This window comes from Artibeus jamaicensis, unplaced genomic scaffold (genome assembly GCF_021234435.1).
Source record: "Artibeus jamaicensis isolate MK-2021 breed Jamaican fruit bat unplaced genomic scaffold, CSHL_Jam_final scaffold_474, whole genome shotgun sequence".
Classification (NCBI taxonomy): Eukaryota; Metazoa; Chordata; class Mammalia; order Chiroptera; family Phyllostomidae; genus Artibeus; species Artibeus jamaicensis.
Genome location: NW_026522046.1, coordinates 1,728,500 through 1,755,067, shown reverse-complemented (window position 1 = coordinate 1,755,067; position 26,568 = coordinate 1,728,500). Strand labels below are relative to the sequence as shown.

Sequence of the window (26,568 nt, the reverse complement as noted above, 5' to 3'; positions counted from 1 at the left end):
TTAAATATTTACGCCTTTCTTATTTTTGGAGGCTGTGTATAGTTACAACATACTTATCAAATATGTTATCAGTAAGCATGCATCCAAGTATAAACTAATGTGTAACATTTCATTAAACACTATTCTTCCAATTCCTTGGATATTCAAATGGCTATAGAAATAACATCTACTGATCTGATTTTATACTATTAAAAATATGATACCTTAACAAAGAAACTCCATTTTGGTTGAATAAGTAAGAAGTAAACACTATACATTAACCAGAAAAGTATCACATTAATAAACAAAAGTAATACCACTGGCACAAAAATAATGGTTACAAGTTGGAGGGAATCATTTCTTCTATGCAACAGAGGGACCAAGAATAGTGAAATAGATTTCTATGGTAAGTATGGTATCATACAAAAACGACACAATTGAAAATGTTCAGATTCAACCTACACTCTGAATTCCAATATTCTATTGAAAGAAAAGTGAGAGAGAAGAAGAAATAATTAATATTAATAAGTGATTTGAAATAGACAGAGTAAAATAGTAAAAAATACAATATTATTTGATCTTTTGCTTTTTTGTCTTGTGAGTTATCAGGGATCTGGAGGGCAGTTAAAGAAATTCTTTGCAGCTTATGAGAAGAATAATGCATTAAATAATGCATTATTTTAAATTTAAGCTTATTTTAATTGATGATTCTCTAGTAAGATAATTTGAGTGTAATCTTGTAATTGGCTCAATGTATATTAAAAAGTAAACATTTATATGTGTTTGTTAACTCATATATATTTGCAAAAAATGGATTTGCTATTTTAAAGTGATGATATTGGAACTTATATTTGTGACCATTTATAAGCACTAACATTGGACAAAATATATGAGAAAACTTTTCAGGTATTGACAAGAAATAGTGCAAGTTTGCTATACTCGAAAGAAAGAAAACTCATGAGGTAAGTTCCTTGATTGTCCGTGCTTTCTGCCTGAGAACAATGTCCTAAAACTCTGCACAGTAAGCTGAATCTTAAGCAGAGTACATTGCTGCTGTAGCAGGAATCTGTAGGAAAAGGCAACAGGAGGAAGACCTTTGCTGAGTGGAGAATTCCAAAAATTGCACAGGTGTTCCTATCAGGTCTCCGGCTAAGGGCTGAGCTTCCCAAGATCAGGAAGAGACAACGTGAGGCTTACAAGCAAGCAAGTGCTCCAGAGATGAGAGCAGAACAGAAAGACTGCAGACTGTGTCTTATTGGAGATATTGATATTCCAGAAGTAGAGCGGAGAGTTCTTGTTAATGTCCTTAGCATTCAGCTGATATATCAGAGAGACCATTCCTTAGACATCAGCATACTTTTTCTGTAGAAGGCCAGAGAGAAAAATTTTAAGGCCTCTGGTCCATATGGTCTCTGTTGTAAAAATTTAACTCTGCTTCTGTAGTATGAAAACATTTATAGATAATATATAAATAAATAGGTGTGACCGTGTTTCAATAAAACTAATTACAAAATAACCTAGTGTTGGCCAGGCTTGACCCACAAGCCATGGTTCATTAACTCCTGTCCTGTACTAAGGCCTACTCTCTACCTACTTTTTTAAAGCCTAAAACTAAGTATTGGTAATATCCACAGAAGATACAGAGGTTATAGGTTAAGTCTCACCAAGTTAGAGGAGGTTGAGAAACACTTTAGGTCTATACAGATATGTCCTAACAAATCATAAAACTAAGCTAATATAAGTTCAACATAAATACTCAGTATGTAAGCTACTTGTTTGTACAAAAACTCACAAACTTTTAAAAAACCCACAAAATCCAGTGTATCTACATCATATGACCTCAAATACTCAGTATAAAATTACCTCATACAATTACAAGTCAAGAAAAAAGTCAGTATCAACAGACTGAAATAGCCCTGAGGTTTGATTTAACAAACAAAAAGTTTAGGGAGCGATAATGAGTAATATCAATAGGTAAAAGGAAAATATATGTTTAATGGTAGACAGATGAGGGAATTTAAACAGAGAAAAAATGTAAAAGACAAAATATAAAATCTAATATTAAAATGTGCAATGAGTAAAATTTTTTAAAGCTGCCATATAAGCTTTACAGTAGACTGGAGATAGATGAAAAAAGTATCAGTAGATTTGAAGCAGAGATTATTTAAGATGAAAAAAAGACTGAAGAAAAATCAACAGCACCTCAAGGACATATGAGGCAATGTGAAATAAGATTACAAATGTTAAAATTCTAGAAGGAAAAGAAAGCGAGAATAGATGACAAAAGTGTTTAAATAAGTAATAGATACAATTTCCTCAGATTTTATGAAAAAGATATGCTTATAACATTTAAGAAACCCAGGAAACTCCAAGCAGAAAAATATTGGGTTGGCCAGAAAGTTCATTTTTTTTTCTGTAACATGGTTTTACTAACGCTTAGTTGTCTTTAACTTCATTTGAAACAATTGTTAGATTGTATTGTGACAGCTGTCATAACAGCATGCATTCAAATAAAAACATCAAACTTGGTGAATTTTTGTGTAGCCATTTTAATATTGAAGATGGAAGAAAATACGCAATGTTTTTGGCATATTATGCTTTATTACTTCAAGAAAGGTAAAATGCAACTGAAGTGGAAAAAGAAGATTTGTGCAATGTATGGAGAAGGTGCTGTGATCCATTGAACATGTCAAAAGTGATTTGCGAAGTTTTGTGCTGGAGATCTCTTGCTGGATGATGCTCTATAGTTGGGTAGACTAGTCGAAGTTAATAGCAATCAAATCAAGACATTAATTGAAAATGGTCAATGTTATACCATACGGAAGATAGCCAACAAACTCAAAATATCAAAATGAATAAAGTTATTGCTAAAAAATAAAATACATTTTTTTGGCCAACACAATACAAAGGAAGCACACTTAGGTATATCATAAATACATTTATAAAAGCCATCCTCTAAACAAACAAACAAACAAACAAATAAAAAAACTTAAAAGGAGCTAGAGAAAGTGAAAGAGCTTTATTCAGGGAATGATATAAATTATGCCTGGTTTTTCATTAGAAAAGTAGAAGCCTAAAGACAATGAAATGACAATTTTAAACATCAAAAGAAAAAACAAAATTAACTGAAAATGAAACAAAATTAAAATACACCCCCGTAAACCTGGATGCTATATTAAGTGAAAACATCTTTCAAAAATAATGGTGCATTGAAGACATATTCAGAAAAAAATGTGGCAAATTTGTTGTTATCTAGCTTGTACCAACAATGAAAATGTTAAAGGAAAATTCTTCCAGCTAAAAAGAAATTATACCAGATAGGAACTCAAAAATAGAGGAAATAATAAACAACATCAGATGTAATAAATAACTGAGATGCAGTCAAAGTAGTATAGAGGAAATGTTACAGTTTTAAATATCTATATTAGAGAAAAGGTTTAAAGTAAATGATATGTTTCTATATTAAGATGATAGAAAAGGTAGAGCAAATTAAAGCTTGAGAAAATTAAAAGAAAGAAAAATTAAGATATAAACAGAAATTAACCCTAGAAACAATAAACAAAGCCAACTGGTAGCAAGACCAATCAAGAAAAAATTTTAAAAAATCACAAAAGGCAATATCAGGGCTAAAAGAAGAGGCATCACTAGAGATACTGAAGACAGCAAAAAGAGAATATGGGGATGCTATGAGCACCTTTATGCTAATAAATTAGACAACTCAGATAAAACTGACATGTTTTTAGAAAAATATAACAGACTGTATATAATTGACTCACAGAGAAATAAAAAGTTTTAGACAGCTCTAAATTTATTCAATAAATTGAATCCATATCGAAGACATTCTTCACACAGACAACTCTAGGCCCAGATATTTTTACTGATGAAGTTAATGATATAGTTAAGCAAAAAGTAATATGAATATTACATAAACTCTTTCATAATATAGAGGAGGAAAAAATTCTCCTTGAATCATTGTTCGAAACCAGCATATTCCAGATGCCAAAATATGGTAAAAACATTACAAAAATAAAGAAAGAAAATTTTATACTAATATCTCTCATGAACATACAGGCAATATCCTAAAAAAATATTAGCATATCAAAGCTAGCAGTATATAAACTAACAGCATTTAATGACTAAGTTGTTTTACCCCATAAATTTAAAGTTTGTTTAAAATTTTAAAACCAATCAACTTAATTTACCACATTATTGGACTTAAAGAAAAAATTCATAATTATCTGGACAGATTCAGAAAATGTGTTTGATATAATTTAGCATCCTTTTGTAGTAAATCTAGAGAGGAAGAGATTCTCTTAGTATAAAGGACATCTACAAAAACCTTCAGCTCACATCTTACTTAATGAAACAATGAATTATTTCCTAAGTGGGGAGAAAGGAGTTTGTTCTTGCCAATTATATTCAATATTAATCTAGAGTCTCCAGTGAAAACAATAAGTCAAAAACAAAAAAGAAAAAACAAAGTCAAACACATGGACAATAAAATAAATTATGATCAGAAACATATAAAGTAGACCAAAGAAAATTCTAAGGAATTTACAAAAAGTGCTAATAAATGTTTACATAAATAAGACATATGTTTTACATAACATATTTATGTTTATAAACATATTTATGTTTACATTAAACATAAAACATAAATAAGAAATGCTAAACTTTGCCAGAAACAAACAAAAGAAGCCAAACTAAAAATGAGCTGTCATTTTCTGCTGAATAAATTGGTGATTTATTTTCTTTTTTAAATTTAATATTCATTGTTGAGTGGGTAACTTCTTATATGGCTAGTTTAAAATTGTTAAGCCATCCTGGATGAAAAGAGGACAATATTTTGCAAAAGCCTTCAGGAATTTCACCATTTGATCTAACGTATTCATTTCTGGGAATTGATCCTAAGGGAAAAAAAATCAGATGTAGACTGTATACAAAGTGCTTCATTGAAGCGATATTTACAATAGCAAAAAAAAAAAAAAAAAAAGACCCAAAGAAAGTCAATAATAAAATGTCTTCTATGGCTTTCAACAGTTGAGTTTGCCTCAGAAGTCTTTTGCCCTTGTTCTGCTCTAAAAATTCCTACTCCCAAGTAACACAGGCATCACTCTTGTATATGACTCCACAATCCTCTCTCCAGATTTCCAGGATTCTGACCCCATTGCACCAAAAGCACCCTTTCACTTCCTATAGTAGGCTGAGGTTCTTAGAGAGGATGGATCTTTGGATCTCCAGGATCACAATTATGGAATGACGTGAGGAGAGCATTATACATGACATTGATGAGTTCTTAAATACACCAAAAAGCATGCTAGACACTTTCCACATAATATCTCATTTAATGCTCACAAAAATTTTATGCTTTGTATGCTTTTAACATTTCCATTATAAAGGTGAAAAAAATTAGGATAAGCAGTGAAGTTCAGATATGAGCCTAGGGTTATCTTGTTCTAACCATCAAACTATTAATGATTATAAAGACCTAAAAACAATAATATCTAACTCATATTAGATAACTATGTGTCAGGCATTGTATCTATTTATTTCAGCTTAACAAGCCCATGAAATGGAGACTATTACTACCTCCATTTTATATGTGAGATAATAGTCACAGAACAATTCAAACAATTGTCCCAGGGTTTACAGTTAGGGAGTCTCAGAGCTTGACTCCTAATGTGGCTTCATAGCCACATCCATTACTCTTTTCTGTGTTGGGAAACCCCTACCATCTGTACAATGTTTGATAATTTATAACACATGCTAAACTTTTTTGCTTCATTTAGAAGCAAACAAAGGAAGCTTTCAAATCTTGCTTTGAAAACTTGGTTACTGAAATACAAGATGCCAGAGCAGCAGACACAGTAAGAAGCAGGAGAAATACTATTTCTAAAGACGATGGGCTATATTTCTTCCTCAGCATCCGGTGAATCAGTTTCATCCCCTATCATATGCAGCATATTGAATATCTCACCATATAGTTGGACAACCTCAGTTTCCAAACACAGCCCAGAGGATGACTTCATCCCCTGTTCCTTCATTGGGAACATGCTTTCCTCTTTATACTTGAACATGAAGTCATCGCAGTAGCCTGCCAGTCGTACCCCTGCTCACTACTTCTGAATCTCTAGAATCTCTGTCTTGCATGACCAGGAATAATAACTCAGCACCTGCTCTCAAAGTGTTAAAGCGCCCAATGTTCTCACCAGAAGGAAATCTGTAGAATTCAGACATGTCACCTAGGATCAGTAAGGTTTTATATTCAAAGTTTTGGACAGTAACAAGATTTGATTACATCCTAGACATCTGCAGTTTCAACAACTGCAGGAAAGCAGTTGGTGAAATATCATTATGACTAAATATATGAGTGTGAGTGGGTGAAAGAGAACCCATAGTGTGATGTGGTCTTCTTTTAGAATTCTGGCAACTCCTCATGACTATAGGGCAGTGTTTTTCAACATTTTTCATCTCATGACACATATAAACTAATTACTAAAATTCTGTGGCACACCAAAAGCTATATTATATCTTTTTGCCTATCTGATAAAAAAAAAAGTATAATTCTGATTGATTTACAAAAGATAGTAGTTACCTACCTTTTTTGCTCCAAAGTGACTTAAAAAATCGGGTGCCTATATTTGTATATAAGGATTTTTGGCACCAAGAATTAATAAATCAGATGAGACCTTGTTAGTGGTATGACCAATAAGATGCAGCTCTATTATATGACCTATATATTTATGGTTCAAGACCATAAACATGGTCAGGGCACTCATACCAGAAGGCCACTGTTGTATTGGATGTTGTCATTTTTCTATTTGACAATCTCTGGGGAATAAAGTTCAGAGTCCCTGACTAAATAGTCAGCTATCAAATGTTTTAAAAATTCTGAAGCACACTGGTTGAGAATAGTTGCTATTGGGCCATATTGCTCAAAAGAAATGCTTTTCTTTTATTTTTATTCTTTGATTCAGTAATTCCTCATTTATTTGGTACCTATGGTTTTCCAGGTGCCAGGAATATAAAGCTGAGCAAGATATATTCTTTGTTTTCAAAAGCTAACATCCTATAGGAAAGAAAGATGGCTAACGAAACAATTCCCATGCCCGTAAATACTATGGTGGACAGCTAGACAGGGAGCTATAAAGATAATATAGACAGAGCTACCAACTCCACTATAGGAAGTCAAAATGCTGGAAAAAGGCCCTAGCTGGTATGGTTCAGTGGATTGATCACCTGACTGTGAACCAAAGGGTCACTGGTTTGCTTACCCATCAGGGCACATGCCTTGGCTGCAGGCCAGATCCACAGTAGGAGGTGCATGATAGAAAACCACACACTGATGTTTCTTTTCCTCTCTTTCCCCGTCTCTTTCCATCTGTAAAAATAAATAAATAAAACCTTTTTAAAATGCTGGGAAAGGGAATTTCAGCAAGTGTGAATTACATGTAAGTGGGCACGAAGGTATGAATAGAGCTGTGTTTTGAGAATTATGGGTAGTTTAGTGTGTCTGAAGCTTATGACAAAAAGTGGGAGTAGTTTAAGGCAGAAGAAAATGTGTCACCTTGTGGGTGATATTAAGGGGTATAGACTTAATTTGTGTATCTTTAGGGTGTTTGCAGCTGTTTATTCTTGGAATGGCAGTATGAAGAAATATGGATGTAGAGGCAAAAATAAAAAAAGTATTTGTTAATAATACCAACTGTGAGGAGAAGAATAAGAGTATGTAAAGATAAGAGTCTCTGTTGTCTTACTCTATAATCATCTATAGTATTCGAATTTTTATGGGAATGTACTAATGTATTATGAATATAATAATAAAGACAAACAAATATAGAGATAGTAAAATATTTTTTAAAAGAAGAGAATAGGGAAGAGCATGAAATATGACAGGCCCAGGAAAACTAGAAATGAGGACAGCCAAACAGAATACTAAGAAAATGATAAGCAGTTCCTAAAAATACCTGAGATCATTTTAAATATAACCACAGATAGGGACCAGTGAATAGATAACCATAGCACAGAAGGGACTCCAGAGGAGGGAGAAGATTGCGTGAGGCAGGAGGGACCAGAGGAAAGACTATGGCAGGGATTTTAAGGGATCTGGATGAGTTAGAGTTTGTAAAAAGACCCAGAGCCAAATGGACTGGAGGTGGTTTTTATCTCTTCTTCCGGTTGTCTTCCTGCTGTTGTCCCTTGTGTGTGTTCCCTCCTTGGCCTCACTTTGTTTTGAGTATTTCCAACAGTTTTGCTCCCTGCCTTCAGTATATCACTTTCTTTTCACTCCTGCTTTTACTCATTGTATTCAGCTGCTTCTGTTTTCTAAGGCCCACGCAGATGAGGCTTTTCAGATTCCACCTGCCACTTTTGTCTTCTGTATCTGATTTCCTGTAGTGTTCGTGTTGAACCTCTCTTGTAGGACATTATTTTCTGTGTACTCCATTATTTTTTATAGCAACCCATGTGGGACCTATTTCTGGGTTTGGTTTGTAGTTTGTCTTCAATAACTGTGTGTGTTCAGTGGAAGAAAGAGGGAAGGATAGAAAAGAGAACAGAAGGAAAAGAAAGTTCCTCCTCTCTCAGTGGTTTTTCTATAAAATTAGAAATTGGGAACAATATTTATTTAATGCATTTGTCTTACCTTTAAAGAGTGAAGGGGCATATCAGACCTTATATATTTCTCCTTTTTAAAGGAAGCAACAACCTGGAGACAATATGAACACACACATACCATACCCCCATACACGCATATATACACACACAATGAGACTATAATATTTAAATACAAACAAGCAGGAAAAGGAGAAAGAAGCAGTGAAAAGAGCTCAGCTTTGGAAACTGAAAACTCCATATTCCAGCCTTGCTATCCATCAAGTAACTCAGCAGTCTTGAATGTTGCGCTTCATGTTTCTGAGTCACAGTTTTCCCCTGCACAGTGAGGAGTTTGGCTAGAAAGTCCATACATTTGTTGGGAGAAGGACAGGGAGTGTGACTAGTCCCTCTGGGAGAGGAAAGTCGGGTAAGAATGTGCGCCCTGAGTGTTCAGGTACAGATCCATCCCAGGCACTGATTCCTAAGGTTTTTTTTTAAGATTTTATTTATTTATCTTTAGAGGGGAAGGGAAGGAGAGAGGGAGAGAAATTATCAATGTATAGTTGCCTCTCGTGCGTCCCCTGCTGGGAACTGGCCTGCAACCCAGGCACTGCCCTGACTGGGAATCCAACCTCTCTATCCTTTGGTTCGCAGGCCTGCGCTCATCCGTGCTCAATCCACTGAGCTACACCAGTCAGGGCTGATTTCTAAGTTTATCCCTTCCTCTTACTTGCTCCTTTCATAAGAAAAAAAAATAGAACCAGTCTTTGCTTCTTGTCCTCCTCCACACAGACTGGGAAAAGAAGAGAGTGAATAACCCAAACGAGAGACGCTAGGGGCAGGATTCACTCAGAGGCAGGGTGGGAATGCCATTCAGAGAAACCGAGACATAGCAGAGCAGAATGCCTTGATTCTTTGGGAACATAAACCCTCACATACTGGTTTTTGAAGTATGAATTGCAGGTTGCTTTTTCAGAAACAAAGATTCATGGACTGCTAAAACTAGATAGGATTTTATAGTCCACTTAATTGAAAAAGAATAACTCAAAAACCACCCAAGAACTAAAAAATAATTACAAAGTTCACTATCTTTCCAGGTAAGGAAACACACTACCAGTTTAAAAAAAATCACTGGCATGTCTATTGAGAAAAAAGATCAAGGTTTTTAAGGGTTAGAAATAAGAAGTTCATTCTGTTTGAGTTACTGCGAGACTGAAAATTCACACTCTGAATAAGAGAGAAGTTGTTTATAGCTCTATACACAGTTGGATAAAATAAGTCACACCATTCATTGGTCAGGAAAAAGTCTTCTGTTAGGTTTAATAGAGTATGAAGAAGCAGGATGACTTCAAGCCCACAGTCCCTTATTGGCTCACTTGATTCCACTCAGTTGTAATGAAATAGAAATGTTTCAATATTCACTAGGCTAGAATTTATGTAAATGCAAAGCTTTTCCTTTACACAATCTAACCCTTTCATTTTAGAAATAGGAAAACCAAGACAAGAGATAGAAAAACACTTGCTTGGTTTGAAGGACCTCATCTCTCTGTCAGAAACCAGTTTCTTTCTACCCTTCATATCAGCCTGTGGCATGACTTTGATGGCCCCTTTCCCAACCCTGCCCTTCCTTGACACCAATACTTCTTTGTAAATTGGAAACCTAATTTGTGCTCTTGTAGAAAGAAATAATAATTTCAAACAAATTTGAAATTAGAAATGACAATGAAATGGTCAGCTACAAGAAATAGTGAGGTAACCGATTACCTGAGTTGGCCAACAAATACCAAGACAACCACATGGCAGGGCCACCATAAAGGAATACCAAGCTTTAAATGGGGTGAGGGTCAGGGTTGCACTCCATGCCTTTTAAAGTGCCTTCAAAATCTAAAACTTTATGATAGAGGGACTGTGAACATCATGCTATCATTATCCCAATATCTTTTCTATCATATGAGTATTGAGAATGCCAATGGTGTCTTATTCACAGTTCTCTGTAATGTAGCAAGAGTTCAAAAATACCTGCTAACTGAGTGAACATATAAAATGTGAAGCAAACAATTGGAGGTCTGTTTGGAATGACTTCTATCAAGATTAGAATGTGTTACTGCTCTTTACTTCCTTTTCATTACAAAGAAACTTTCAATGCACGGGGGTCTGAATAGTTGCAACTTGTTTAACTATTATGCTCTGCAATTTTATTGGAGGCAAAGTAAAGCAGTGACTGTATCAGAAAGTCCAGAAATAAGATTTAATGACTGGTTCCTTAGAAAGATTTTGGTGTTGGGGGTTGAATTTAAAGAAATGTTTTTGGTTTGGACAAAAATACACTAAAAATCTTAAAACTTAAATGTTGTAGGGGTTGTCTCCTTCTCCCTCCACCCGGCCCCTCACCAATGGTAGAAATAAATAACTTCAAATCTAGAAGAGAAATATAATTTAACTCAAGTCTCCAAGTCTCAAAAATGTAGAAATATTATCAGTCAATGTGATTATAGGGTGTGATCTTTCCTAATTTAAGAAAGATTTATTCCGGGCCCTTTGTGCCTGAGGAAACCTCCTTGATTGTAGACAGACTCTTGGGATGCAGTTTACACACACTTCTGACACTAAAAGTACTGACCACAATGCCCCTTTATCCAAGAGACAGCTGTTTAGTTTCCTCTCACTCTGAAGTTACTTCCTGACTCATTCTGCCCCCTAAACCCAATTGAGTCTTTATCACTGTGCTCTTTAGCAAGTGAAGATGTGGGTGCTGATAGCATTCAGTCCTCCAGGGGTTTATGGTCACAAAGTTTGGCAAGAGAGCTGATCAAAAAACCTGTTATCCACTGTTGCAGCATTCCTACTCACCTGTCACACCCTCTGACCCGGCCAGGAGCAAGTAGATGCCCTGACTATGTAAGTGGTAGCTTGAGAGGTCATGGGAAGGTTTCTGTTTACAGCAGGTGACTCTAGCTCTACATGCTTATTAGAGAGATAAAACTGTTTCCTGCACCACATTACTCTTCACTGAATTAAGAATCTCAAAACATTATAGCCACGAGCTACTTTACAGGTCATCAGGTATTAACTTCTCACTCTACAATGGCAGGAATGAAGCCCCAGAGAGAGGAAGTAAACCTCCCTGAATTACACATCTCAAAAGGCAGATGTGGTTTCCTGAATCCTGGAATACTTTCCACCATACTGACCTGAATCCATAAGCAACAGAATGACAGAGTGGCTGACATACAGTTACCTTCTTATAGGTGGTGAAACTGAGACACTGAGGTTTATTTAACTTTTACCCCATCATTCATCTACTTAGTGGCAGAGCTTGTTCTAAAACAAAGTTTTTTCACCTAAAACTTTGAGGTCCGTTGGTGGGCTTCCAGGGTTTCCATGAATTGTTAGTACGTGAAAATGTGCCAAAACAGTGTGCAAATGTATAGCTTTTTCTGAGAGCTTTGATAACTTCCATTAGATTTTCAGAGAGGTTCTGATGCCCCTGAAAAATGCATATGTTTTAGATTACCTGCTCCTAATGGCAGTTATGATTTTTAAAAATCCCCTCATGCACAAGAGGAGATTCTGCCTTGAATTATTGGAACACTCTTTCGAGTCCTTCATGTCTTTGTTAAAGTAATATTTCTATAAATGGGTCTGCTTTAGATATTAGTAACTACTTTATGGGATAGGCAGTTAAACAAAGATGGAGGGTAGATACTGAAAACAAGGAGTCAGTTTTGTAAATTTTTGTGTATTTTTATATAAAAATCTTTATATTTTTATCCATGAAAATCTTTGGGTATTTTCATCTCTAATGTAATGGTAATTCTTGGCTTCTTTCCTCTGCCTCACTACACCCCTGCAATTCTGAATAACACAAACAATTAACTATTTTGAACTTAGAATGAGATTAAATGGTTTTAAATCCAGGCTCTGCTACTTGCTAGCTTTGTATCTTGAAAAAGTTGCCTTTTAGGACCTCCAATCTCCTGGAAAATCTTTTCAGTCAAATAAAATATAGTGCTTTCTACTGCATGGGTGAAATCAACAATATATACAGAAGCACATGAAAACTGTATAGAGTATGTTTTTACTTAACCTGCATGTCCATCATCAGTTTAATGGGGGTCAAGCTATTCAGCAGAAGAGGATTCTGGCTTTAACATTAATTTCTTCTTTTACATTGGACTAGTCATTCTTCTTCATCTTCATTTAGGACCTCTCTTTCCTTGTCTGATGATTATGGTAGCTAAAACAGATTTCTCCTTTATTTTTAGCCCTAGCATTCTGTGGTCTCCCCAGCTGTCAATGAAGTCTCATCAGATCTGTGGAAATTATTATTATTGCATGATTTGTTCACAGCTTCACCTTGCTAAACTTCCTAGAGAGACATTTTTTGCATTGATCTTGCATGATACTCTCACAGCCCAGGAACTGAGTTCCTCAAGAAGTAACCTAAAAGCCAGGCGGTGAAAGACAAATACCATATGATCTCACCTTTAACAGGAAGCTAAACAACAAAACAAACAAGCAAGCAAAATAAAAACAAAGACACTGAAATAGAGAACAGGGGGACAATGACCAGATGGGGAGGGGGAGGAAATTTCAGGGGAAAAAAGGGAAGGATTTATAGGAACTAGTATAAAGGGCACATGGACAACAAACAATTAAGGGGGATAGAAATGGGAGGGACGTGAAGGGCATGGGGGGGTGGGCTGGGATGGGAGTAAAAGGCAGAATATTGTAGTTAAAAAATAATTAGATAAAAAAAAAGAAGCAACCTAAACCTGGCTAAAGTAAGGGAAAATGAGGAATGATGGCTTAGGTCTGTTATTGGCTTACTTAACTCTTCTTTGAATTTCCCCTTTCTGTTGTCCAGATCAACTGAATCTAGGTATTACTCATTTTATTTATTAGTGTACCATCTGAAAATTACAAAAGTGTTGTTAGAAGTGTATCCAATTCTTCTGTGTGATACCTTACATGTGTTTTCAGCTAGAGTTAGAATACATTCCTACCCCTCATCCCCTACCTCTGGTAATCACAAATCTGATCTCTGCTTCTATGAGCTTGGTTTTCTTTTAAGTTCTTTCCTTAGGCACTTGACATTTACTTCAACAAATGTAAAATACTTCTGAAAGACTGATTTTGTTTTTAGAACATACACTCTTTGTTTTTTTCTTTCTCTTTTCTTTCCTTCTATTCCCTAATCTTTATTCATTCTATTCTTTTTTATTTTCTTTACTTGCCTTTGCACTTTATTTTTATTTCTATCTTGTGTTATTTACTTTCTTCCTTTTCCTCTCCATGCGTACATTTTAAAATATCTATCACACTTAATTCCAATAGGAATGTGACATAACTTGCAGTGTAATAGGCCAAAAATAGACGAGGGTCATGGTGAAAAAAAACAGAACCTTTCCTCCTTCCATAAGTGAAAATAAATTTTTTATCATTTAATAATAAAATGTAACAAAAAGCATAAAATATAATGCATAAATGCATTTTATTCTGAATTTGAGAAGGAAAAGACTCTGAGCAATTGAACAATGGGAGGAAAAAAGTATGGTTACCACAAAATGAGTGAACCAGAAAGCATTTGATAAGAAACAACATTCATATATGATTAAAATGCTGAATAAAATGGGTGTAGAAGGAAAGTACCTCAATATAATAAGGGCTGTATATGGCAAACTGACATTAATATCATCCTCAATGGTGAAAAACAGAAAGCTTTTCCTCTAAAATGAGGAACAAGAGAAGGACATCATCTCTCACCACTTATTCAACATAATTCTGGAGCTCCCAGCCAGAGAAATCAGGTGAGAGGAAGAAATAAAAGGCATCCAAATTGGTAATGAAACAAAAAGTGTTATTTTTTAGATGACATGATTCTGTATACAGAAAACCCTAAAGACTCCACAAAACCCCCTCAAAAACTGTTAGAAACAATAAACCATTATGGTATAGTTGCAAGTCACAAAAATCAATGTATAAAAGTATAATGCATTTCTATATACTAAGAATAAAATATTAAAAAATAAATTATAAAAATTTATTTTGCAATAGCAACAAAAAGAATAGAATACCTAGGAATGCACTTAACAAAGAATGTGAAAGACCTATATACCAAAGACTACAAAACATTACTAAATGATATTGAAAAAGACACATGAAATGGAAAGACATTTTGTGTTCATAAAATGGAAGAATCAACATAATTAAAATGCCCATATTACTCAAAGCAATATAGAGATTTAATGCAATTTCTATAAAAATCCCAATGCTGTTTTTTAAAAATATAGAACAAAAATCATACGACTTGTATGGAACCACAAATGACCTCACATAGCCAAAATGATCCTGAGAAAAAGAGTGAAGCCAGAGGTATTATACTACCTGACTTCAAATTTTACTACAGAGCAATGATACTCAAAACAGCATGGTTTGGGCAGAAAAACTGACACACTGACCAATGGAAAAGAATTGAGAGCCTAGAAATAATGTCACATGTATATGGGCAAATGATTTTTGACAAAGGAGCCAAAACTATACAATGGAGAAAAGAAAGCCTCTTCAATACATGGTGTTAGGAAATTTTGAAAGCCACATGTAAAAGAATGAAAATAGATTACAGTTTGTTTCCATGTACAAATATTAATTCAAAATGTATCAAGAACTAAATATAAGACATGAAACAATGAATTACATACAAATCATAGGTACTAACCTCATGGAGCTTGGTCTTGGAGAAAGTTTTATGAATTTGACCCCAAAGGCAAGAGATATAAAGGCAAAATAAAAGGAATGGGACCACATCAAACTAAAAGCTTCTGCACAGCAAAAGAAACTACCAACAAAACATAAAAGCCACCCACTGCATGATAGATGCTATTCACAAACAACAGCTGAAACAAGGAAATAATATCTACAATAAATACTTCAAAATAATAAAATACCTAAGAATAAATCTAACCAAAGATGTGAAAGACATGTACTCAGATAATTATAAGACACTGAAGAATGAAACTGAAGAAGACACAGATAATTGGAAGCACATACATGTTCATGGGTAGGAAGAATTAACATCATTGAAATGCTCATACTATCCAAAGCAATCTATAGATTCAATGCAATTCCTATTAAGATGCCAATGATGTATTTCACAGAACTAGAACAAATATTTAACAACTTATATCGAACCACAAAAGGCCCCGCATGGCAACAGCAATCCTGAGAAAGAAGAGCAATGTTGAAAGAATCACGCTACCTAATATCAAACTGTGCTAGAAGATCATAGTAATCAAATCAGCATGGTATTGGCATACAAACAGACACATTGATCAATGGAACAGAATAGAGAGTCCAGAGATAAACCCACACCATTATAGCCAATTAATATTCAACAGAGGAAGCAAGCACATAAAATGGGCTAAAGATAGTTTATTCAATAAGTGGTGTTGGGAAAATTAGACAAATACATGCAGAAAAATGAAATTAGACCACTTTCTTATACCACACTCAAGAATAAATTCAAAATGGATTAAAAATTTAAGTATTAGACTAGCAACCATAAAAATCCTAGAAGAAAATATAGGTAACAAAACTTCAGACATGGCCTGTAGCAGTATATTTTTCTGATACATCTCCTCAGTCAAGGGAAACAAAAGGGCCTACTTTCAGTAGATGACAGGATAAAGAAGATGTGGTCCATATATACTATGGAACACACGTCAGTCATAAGAAAAAATACTGCCATTTGCAACAACATGGATGGACATTGAGAATACTATGCTACACAAAATAAGTTAGACTGAAAGAGTTAAGAACCGTATGATTTCACTCAAATGTGGGATACAGAAACTTCTTACCATATGATTTCATGCAAAGACACAGATAATAGTATGATGATTACCAAAGGGAAGGGTGTGGGGGTGCAGTAAAGGGTAAGTAGAGCCAAGTATATGGTGATGAAAGATTATTTGACTTTAGGTGGTGGACACACAATGCAATATACAGATCATGTATCACAGAAATCTACACTTGAAACCTATATAATCATGTTAACCAATATCACAACAATAATTTTTTTTTTAAATATTAAAAAAGAAAAAGAAAAGAATCTAGAGCTGCAAGAAGAGGCAAAGAAACTGAGGTGTTGGGAAGAGCATCCATACACTTATGAGTGGCTGACCTGTCTACCAAACTCAAGCTCATCATCTCCATCTCCAGGCAGATGTAGCATGATTAAGTTACTGCAGCATGACCTTTAGCAAGTGTAATAGAAACTATTTGATATGGTCTCAAGACCAGATTTCAATGAAATGTATACAAAAGAAAATGTTTGCAATTATCCTCCCCCTCAGGAAAAAACTAAACAAACAAAAATAAACAAACAAAGAAAAGAATAACTATTGTTTTCAGTACAGGCACCTATTACATACAATCTTTGACTTATGATCTTGTCTCAAGCATCCACTTACATAGATTCATTGGTAAAATGACAGGAATGGATAAAATGGGTACTTCCCTGACTCAAGATTTTTTTGTAAATGGAAACAAAACACATTAAAAATATATGCATTGTAGTGTTCAACTAAATACTCAGATTATTTTACCTAATTCATTAAAGATCTTTTATACATTCATATTCCTCAGAACAATTTTGGATTTTGAGCGATGGATATCCAAGGAAATGTTTTCCTTTAAAGTACACATTAGTTAAACCCAAGGGAGGAGAGGATGAGGTGTGCCAGTATGAATTAAAGTTGATAAAATGACTGAAACATAAGCACTTATTTAGGGATATCACCTTAGGTTCCTCTTTGCTGTGACTTTTTTTTTTCAGATTTTTCTAGATTTTTGATGAACTTGACTGTTTTAAAAACTGTTGGTCAGGTATTTTATAGAATACCCTTCAATTAAAATTTATTGACTTTTTAAATGCTAAAACTTGGATTATGGGTTTTGGGGAGGAAAACCACAGAGGTAAATGACATTTTCATCACATCACATTAAGAATACATACTATTAACTTGCATAATCACTGTTGATACAGGGCTGATGAACTGTTTATCAGGTTTCTCTAGCATAAAGCTATTTATTTCCCCTACTTCCCTTTGGAAGAAAGTCACTATGTACAGCCCATGCTTGTGGAGTGGGGAGTTATTTTCTACCTCTTTGAGGGTATAGGATCTGCACAAATTATTTAAAATTGTTCTACATGGGAAATTTGCCTTTTCTTCCACATTTACTTATTTATTTAATTATTTCTTGATATGAGTCATATCAAGTCAAACGAAGTCATATATGAAGTTATATAATAAATAGTTATTTCATACTTTGGGATATAATTCAGTACCACTTTCTTTATTTTGTAGTTTAAATTGCTGCAGTTTGGGCCATTGGGAGAGTTCAGTTGATTTCTGTGTTGCTTTGACATGCTTTCATTACTGTCTGTGTATATTACTGTTTCTTTAAAATGTTTTTGGCTCTTTCTTAATTTATGCCTATACAATATGTTCCAGGCTCATCTTGCATGTTTTCTGTCCCAGTCCCAGAGTCAACTATTTATTCAAAGATCCCTGGTTCCTTTTACTGAAGAGCAATATTATAAACCAAGATCTGGACATTAGGTGTTCTCTCTGCTGCTGGAGTGTTTTTGCTTCTAGGCCATCTCCTCAGACAGAACAAGGAAATATTTACACTAAAGTATGTATAATTTATAATAAGTTTTATATGCAACTATCCATTCTATGTTAAGCTAAATATGAATTTAAAGTGATGTCCCCAACTTTTATCCAATACCACATGAACTAGCTTGCTCCCCTTTTTTATCTATATCCACCCATGTCCTGTGGACATAAATGTTTATTCTTTTGCCTACACTGAGCTGCCTTGATTGCTGCAGCTTCACAGTATGTCTTAAAATCACGTAGGGTCTTTCTATTTTACTTTTCTTTGTTTTGTTGGTTATTTTATATCTTTTGCCTTTCCACATAAACTTTAGAATCAGTTTACTAGTATCATTGTGAACAACAAAATGTGTTTCAGGACACGATGGGCCATGACTAGTTAAGAAAATGAGGATCATTTGGTTTTACCCAGAAGATGTATTTATACAAAGACACAAGACTCTTTTACAGGGCAGAAATAGATATTCCGTAAAGTTGATGGCATCTCTAGGCATGAAGTTAGGATTTGGGATGACGACATGCAGAACCAGAAGGCTCGGTGTTTAGGAAGTACTGCGGTAAAGTTGCTGTTACTCCTGGGGCTTTCTCAGGACTCTGGAAGAATCAGGAAACAGCCAAAAATTTATACTTTCAAAAGTTTCCTAGATGCTATGATACCATGGATGATGGTCACAGGGATGAAAAAGGCTATTTCCTATCTATGTTGAGTTGATGACGTAATAAATGTTACTGGTCACAGGATTTCTGCAGGTGCCATTGAAAAGTCTGTCCTTTCCCGAGGCACTGTGGCGGCTTCTGCTGTTGTTGGCAGGGAGGATCTTTTAAAAGGTCAAATCCCTTTTAGCCCTCTGTGTGTTGAGAAAAGATTTACATACAACTGAGGGACAAGTCTTGAAAGAAATTGAGAAACAGGTTAGATGGAGCACTGGCCCTGTGGCTACTCTTCAAAAGGTAGTGTGTGTCAGTTACTCAAAAGCAGATCTAACAAAATTTCTGGGGCAGCTCTGTCTGTCCTTGTTAACAGCAAACCTTATTTGGTAACACTTAAGTAGAAGGCCCCAGCATTTTTAGTCACATAGAAGAAATGCTGAAATAGGCATCATAACTTTTTTTTAGTTACTTTGAGTCTATTTTCTAATTGAAGTCAAACTTTTAAATTATTTCCCAAAGCTAAATGTTTAAATAGGGTAAAAAATAACTTGCTGTGATTTTGATTGGGATCATGCTGAACATATAGATTAAGTAAAAAAAAATTGACATCTTGACAATACTGAGTTTTCCAGTCTGTGAACCAAAAATATACCTCCAAGTTTTCCGATCTTTCTTGATTTTTCATGAGTTGCATAGTTTGCTTTATATAAGTCCTATACTAAGTTTATTAGCTATAATATTGTTAGTTATAATATTTAACTCTATACTAAATATTTCTTTTTGGTATTATCATAAATTTTAAAAAGTTTTAATTTCTAATTATTCATATCTGATTGAGAGGAAATTAACTTTTACATAGTAACCTTGTATTTTGTGAACTCATTTTATTCATTAGTTAAAGAGCCTTCTGTAGACTCTTTGGGATTTTCTACACAGACAATCATATATCTATGAATAAACAGTTTCACTTCTTTCTTCCCAATTTGTATACATTTTGTATGCTATTCTTATCTCATTCTACCAGTTAGGGCTTCCAGTACAATTTTGAATAGAACACCTGAGAGAGAACACCCTTGCCTTCTTCTCAATCTTAGGATCTTAAAAAGTGTCTGGTTTCTTGCTATTATGCGTGACATAAGCAGTTTTATTCTTATTTTTTGTAAATATTCTTGATAAACTTGTGGAAATTCCTCTTAATTCCTAGTTCCCTAGATGGATATTGGATAATTTCAGATTTTTTTCTATATCAATTATCATGATCACATAGTTTTTCTTCTTTAGCTTGTTCACACAGTCAAATAATTTTTACATGTTTAATTAAAATGTCTCTTGCACTTTCATAATTAGGGTTTTTTCCTTGCTTCTTTCTATTTTGCTTTTCTCATCAATTAGAGCTGGCAATTATTTCTTCCTTTAGGTAGGAGCTATAAGTTACACTTCATAGAAGGAAATAAAGTAGTTAATGATACTTTTCTAAAGCTAGGGTACCTGAGATCACAGTACAGCTTTACTTTTTAATTGGCTATAAAACCATATACACATCACTCCTTCATTTTCTCTACTTGTAAAAATAGACTAGCAATAAGACCTGCCTTGTTATGGGAATTATATATATTGACATATTTAAAGTTCTTAGAATAGTATCTGCATATAGTAAATTATAAAACTGTTTTTTATTATATCTTTATCATTCACTCACACCTAGCACATTACTTTGCCCACTGTAAGTAAAGGCCTATTGATTTTACTCAAACCAAATGGTATTTAGATTACTGCTTAAGGTAACTTTTTGAGTAATATTTTATTACTTTATATGGTGTTTTATTTAGATATAGAACTATACTACTGTAGAATTGACAATGTATAACAGATTAGTATCAATTATACTTGCCTCACAAAAATTCTACTGGAATAAAAAGGAACAGTAAAAATTAATACAAATAGATTCAATTAAACTGTTATTGAATGCCTACTAAATACTGACCACGGTAAAGTTTGTGGGCCACAGTGAAATGACCTCCATGATTTCTGCTTTCACAGAACTTATAGTCTAGTTGAAAAGACTAATTTTCCTGTTTGTTTTTTAAATTAATAAATGATTTCCTTCACAAAACACAGTACCTCTCCTGCCCCAGTAGTTCCACACTCCCTGCCTCATTTTAACTCTCGGAACAAGCCCTCTGAAGTTGATCCTGATACCCTTTTTGAGCTCTCAATTCTGTCCCATTGGCCTGTGTGTATGTTTTTTCTGCTATGCTGCTTTGGTCATTGCAGCTATGTAGTATAGTTTGATGTCAGGGATTATGATCACTCTGGTTTTGTCCTTTTTTTTTCTTATGCTTGCTTTTATTTGGGATCTCATATAAATTTTAGGATTATTTGCTCTAGTTCTATGAAAAATTCCTATTGGGACTTTGATGGGTATTGCATTAAATCTGCATTGTATTATAATGCTTTAGGAAATATGGTTATTTTAACAATGTTGATTCTTTTTATCCATGAACACAAAATATCTTTCCATTTTTTGTGTGTATTCAAGTTCTTTCAACTTGTAGTTTTCAGTATACAGGTCTTTCACTTCTGTTGTTCAGTTTATTCCTAGGTATTTTATCTTTTATTTTTGCATTTATAAATGCAATTATTTTTATTTTTCCTTGATATTTCTTCATTAGCATATAAGAATGTGATGGAATTTTGTATATTGGTTTTGTACCCTGCAACTTTACTGTATTGGTTCCGATAGTCTTTTGGTGGAGTCTTCAGAATTTTCTATATGTAGAATCATGTTATCTGCAAATGGTGACAGTTTTATTTTTTTATTCCCAATTTGAATGCCTTTCATTTTTTTCCTTTGTCTGGTTGTCCTGGCTAGGACTTCTAGCAGTATATTGAATAACAGTGAGAGTGGGCATCTTTGCCTTCTTTCCTATTTTAGAGGAAAAGCTTTCAGTTTTTCACCATTAAATATGATGTTGGCTGAGGATTTGTCATATATGGCCTTTATTAATTTGAAATGTTTAACTTCTATATGCATTTTATTGAGTGTTTTAATCATAAACAGATTTTTTATCTTGGATGTCAAATGTTTTTTTAATCTATTTACATGACGATATGACATTTCTTATGTTGTTAATGTTGTATATCACATTGATTGATTTACATATGTCGAACCATTCTTGCATCCCTGGAATAAACCCCACTTGACTGTGATTTACTATCTTTTTAATGCAATGTTATATCAATTTGCTAGTATTTCATTTAGAATTTTTGCATATATGTTCAGCAGAGATATTGGCCTGTAACCATTTTATGTGTGTGCATGTTTTTCTTGTCTGGTTTTAGTATTAGAGTAATGGTGGCATCAGAAAATGAGTTAAGGAGTATTCTTCCTATTCAATTTTTTGAAGAGTTTGAGGATAGTTATTAAATATAGTTTGTATGTTTGATATACTGCACCAATGAAGCTATCTGGTCCTGGACTTTTGTTTTATGGGAGGCTTTTGATTATTAATTCAATTTCCTTACTAGTGATCAGTTCATGTAGGTTTTCCATTCTTCATGGTTTAAACTAGAAAGTTACGGAAAACTGATTTTTCACAAAGGTACCAAAAGCATGCAGTGGAGAGAGAATAGCCTCTTCAATAAATGGTGTTGGGAAATCTGGAAAGCACATGGAAAAGAATAAAACTAGACTGCTATCTGAAACCATAAAAATAATAACCCAAAATGAATTAAAGACTTGAATATAAGACCTGAAAGAATAAAGTACATAGAAAAAAACATAGGTATTAATCTCATGGACCTTGGTCTCAGAGATGGTTTTGTGAACTTGACCTCAAAGACAAGGGAAGTAAAAGCAAGTAAATGACTGGAACTACATCAAATAAAAAGTTTCTGCACAGCAAAAGAAACCATCAACAAAAACAAAAGGCTACCAACCAAATGGGAGAAGATATGTGCAAATGATACTTCTGATGAGGGGCTAATATTCTCATACAACTCAAAAATAAAAAAAGCAAAAACCCAATTAAAAAGTGGGCAGAGGATCTGAATACACACTTTTCCAAGGAAGATATACAGATGACCAACATTCATATAAAAAAGTGCTCAACTTCACTAATTATAAATTATAAATTCGTCTGTGCTGGAGGATTAGCCCCGCCGAATTGGCCCTTCAGGAGTACCTTGGCTCTGGAGCTGCATTAGTGTGTTGGTTACTAAGCATCCAATGGATTTCTTGTTGTTTTAGGAGCTCCCCTGGGAGACTTAAAGGTTTTCAGTGAATGTGAAACATCAGAGAGAAACTGTAGGGAAGAGGAATTGACGATGCATCTCAACTTTCCAAATTCATTTGAAACCAACTTCCTCCTCAGCCGAAATGATTCAGATTTAAAAACCTCCAGGGGCCTCTCTGGGACTTTAGAGCATTAAGAGAGCTTTTTCCTGGCTGTCATAGATTATCTCTCCATTGTTTTGTGACTGGTTGAGGGGAAGATTTGATTGGTAAATCACTTCTTCCCTAAGGCCTTTAAATTCTTTACTCATTCAAAGATAAGTAGGATTCTGACAATACATTCCACCAAGCTTTCTTCCTTGCCAGGATCCCAAGGCAATCAGCCTGTGCCTTGTCAAGGGTGTAAGGAGCAGGGCAGAAGCTAAAGGGAAAGAGTAGAAGAATAAAGCCCAGGTTGAGCAGTGTTGGGGTGGCTGGGGTGGGGTGGGGAAGAGTTGTCCAGTCTGCTACTCTGTTTTGAACTAGATACAGAATCAGGACTGATCAAAAAGCACAAACCTGAATCTGAGTCTTAGCTCTATCATTTGAAATGTGATCTCGGGGAGCACTGAACTCTCATGTTCATTTTCCTCTTCTGTTAAGTTCACTAAATATTTTATTTCTCAAAGTGTTACTGATAAGAGTGAATATAAGAAAATATGATGTATATATAAAGAATAGTAGAAAATTAATAAATCACATCATTAACAATAGGAATTGACCACTGACTCTGGCAATATGCTGTGTATTTCATACTATTTCACACTTCATCACTTTGCAATCTTCAAAGTAAGTGCCATCTTCATTTTTATTGTTCAAATGAGACATACTAGACTTTGTAACTTTCTTCCAGCCAATGGGCCAGCACCAGAGCCAGGCCCAACTCACATCCATTAACTCCCCTTTTCACTGCTGCTGTCTCTTGGGGCCCAATCCAGAGGGCTGTCTACATGAAAAGGTCTGCCAGTCTGAGCTGAGTTTGTATATGATGGATTGAAAGGAGAGGACAAGAGAAGAGTTATTTATGGTTTTAAATAAAAGTAGTTTTCAAAATCCAGTTGCTTAAGTCCTAAGAGAGAGGAAAGCCAGGAAATGCACCAACACTGTAGTTTGGTTACATGGTCATCAATGATCCATAGAATTTAGAGCTCTGCAACTTGTTCTTGTTCTCAAAAGAGAAGGAAGCAGAGACTGATAAATGTGTGTTGACTTATCCAGAGTCACAAGTCAGTTGTTGGGAGAACCGAGGCTGAAATACAAGTCCCCAGCATGCCAATCTACCACACCTTGTACAACCTCAACCTGCCTCTAACGGAGGAACTGCAGTCAATGAATAGCCTCATGATTTCTAACAAAATCTTACCCACTGCAAAGGACCTGATAGCATCACACTTCACTGTGAGTTAAAGGCACTTTGTTGCTGCTACCTGTCCTAGAGATCACTTCTCTGGGTTTCTGTTTGGAAAACCAAGCCACATCCATCTTCTTTCCACTTACCAAAGGATTTTATTTACACATTAGGCTACTCCTGTGCAACAGGCTTGAAGAAGGAAGAACCACAGTGGTGGCAGGAAAATGATCAGCATGGTGGAGTGTGTGAGTGTGTGTGGATAGCTGTGTGGACACCTGTGTGTGGGTCTGTATCATTTTGACTTAAAAGGTCACGTAGCAAGGTCATATCAGCTTACACTATTTTCTCCCAGAATACTCTTTATCTTGCTTTCTATGTGGCAATACTGAATTAACTTTCCAAACCCCAGTTCTCATCACTTCCTTTCTGAAGCAACCTATAGCTTATAAAATAGTTTCTTTGGCATTCTAGACAGCCCAACACTTAGATACTATTTATCCAGTGTTCATATCTTAGTTCATCACCATCTCAGGGAAACGCCTTGATACCAGGTTTGGGCCTTACGTATACATTCACTGTTCCCTGCATCCTCCACACACTTGTCAGAGTCGTGTAGGGGCGATTACTGTGTCTGATGGAGGTCTGTCCTCCTCACTAGGCTCTAAGTTTAGGAAGGGACAGGCCTCTTGTTCAGGGCTGTTTCCCCAGGACCTGGTACAGTGTTCAGCACAGAAAACCGCCCAGGAAATATTTCTCGCTGAACGAGTAGTGTGGCACTTTGTATTACGCACACATTTGTGTAACTTGTACGATCATTGAATTCTGTTTCCTTAGAGTTCAGTGCAATGTTAGCACTTTTATAAAAGTTTTGAAATAGTAAAATGAATAAAATATGCTGAAATCCCTTCTCCATGGAAGTTTTATGAATCTTGAACAATCCAGGCAGCTAGAAAAATCCCTCAAATTGACGTTTTCTCCTTGAGAGGAAAAAGTATATAGAAATCGAGTGTCCCAAATATTTGCAAAATGCTATGCTTTTTAGCTTTATATGTATCTAGCTGTATGACTTCCTAGAAGTACTGTCCACATTGGTGTAATGTTTTCGTATAACACATGGTCATTAAACAGGTTACTTAGTCATGGGCAGCTCAGGTTTTTCCATGCCTCAGCTGTCTGGGAAGCTGTACAGTACAGGCCCAGGAGCTGGGACTTGGGCGTCAGAATGGGTCATGGTCTTTGTCATTTTCTGGGTGTGTCAATCAACCAGATTACCTGGCCACTTTGTGCTTCAGTTTTCTCATATGTAAAATGGGGTAACAGTGAAACCTACCTGATAGGATTAGTATAAAAGTTAACTGGATAATAGGGTTCATTGGTAATACTGGCTAATAATGCATAGTGTTTAATATATAATCATAGTTGGTAAATAAGTTTGAGTTACTAAAGTAAATGTATCTAGTTATCTGGGTTCTCAAAAATATCCTTATAATAACATATTTTTATTAGCTAAAAATTTAAGTAACTATTTTTAGGATTTTGGGGCAGAAAAATAAGAGGGCTATGAAATGAAGCAGGTGTAAGTCACCAGTCTCAAGAAGTGCTAAGAACATGTGTTCTAGTTAGTGTGCAATACACAATACATGTCTTCAAACAATCAATGTTACATCAAATAATGAACCACTTCGTAAGCTGATTTCATATGGTGACACCCTAATTTATAACAGGAATATCAATACCACAAGAACAGTGTCATCATTGTGAGGTGGTTACAACCCTGGAGGGGTCATGCCTCTTGCCCTTAAGTTAAATCAGAACCACTAATGGGCTGGAGAGCATGTAGATTTCATAAAAACAGATTTAATATAAGATAAAAATTTACATTTAGAAAATTGAAAAGAAGCCTGTCGCTTTTAAGACATTCACTAAAGGAACATCTTCTTGGGGATATATTGGATTCTCCAAACGTGTGAAAGATTTTTTTCATGTCAAAAGGTAGAAAGGGAGACTGGTTTAGATTTGAAAGCAGACCATTTGCC

General features: G+C 34.9%; 1 protein-coding gene and 1 pseudogene across 1 annotated transcript in view; both read left to right on the top strand.

The window, feature by feature from the left end:
* Positions 1-19,353, top strand: part of LOC119039097 (acyl-CoA synthetase short-chain family member 3, mitochondrial-like) — a 31,623-nt pseudogene extending 12,270 nt beyond the window's left edge.
* TP63 (tumor protein p63) overlaps positions 1-26,568 on the top strand; it is a 222,155-nt gene that overhangs the window by 32,424 nt on the left and 163,163 nt on the right. The gene's annotated exons all lie outside the window — the stretch shown is intronic.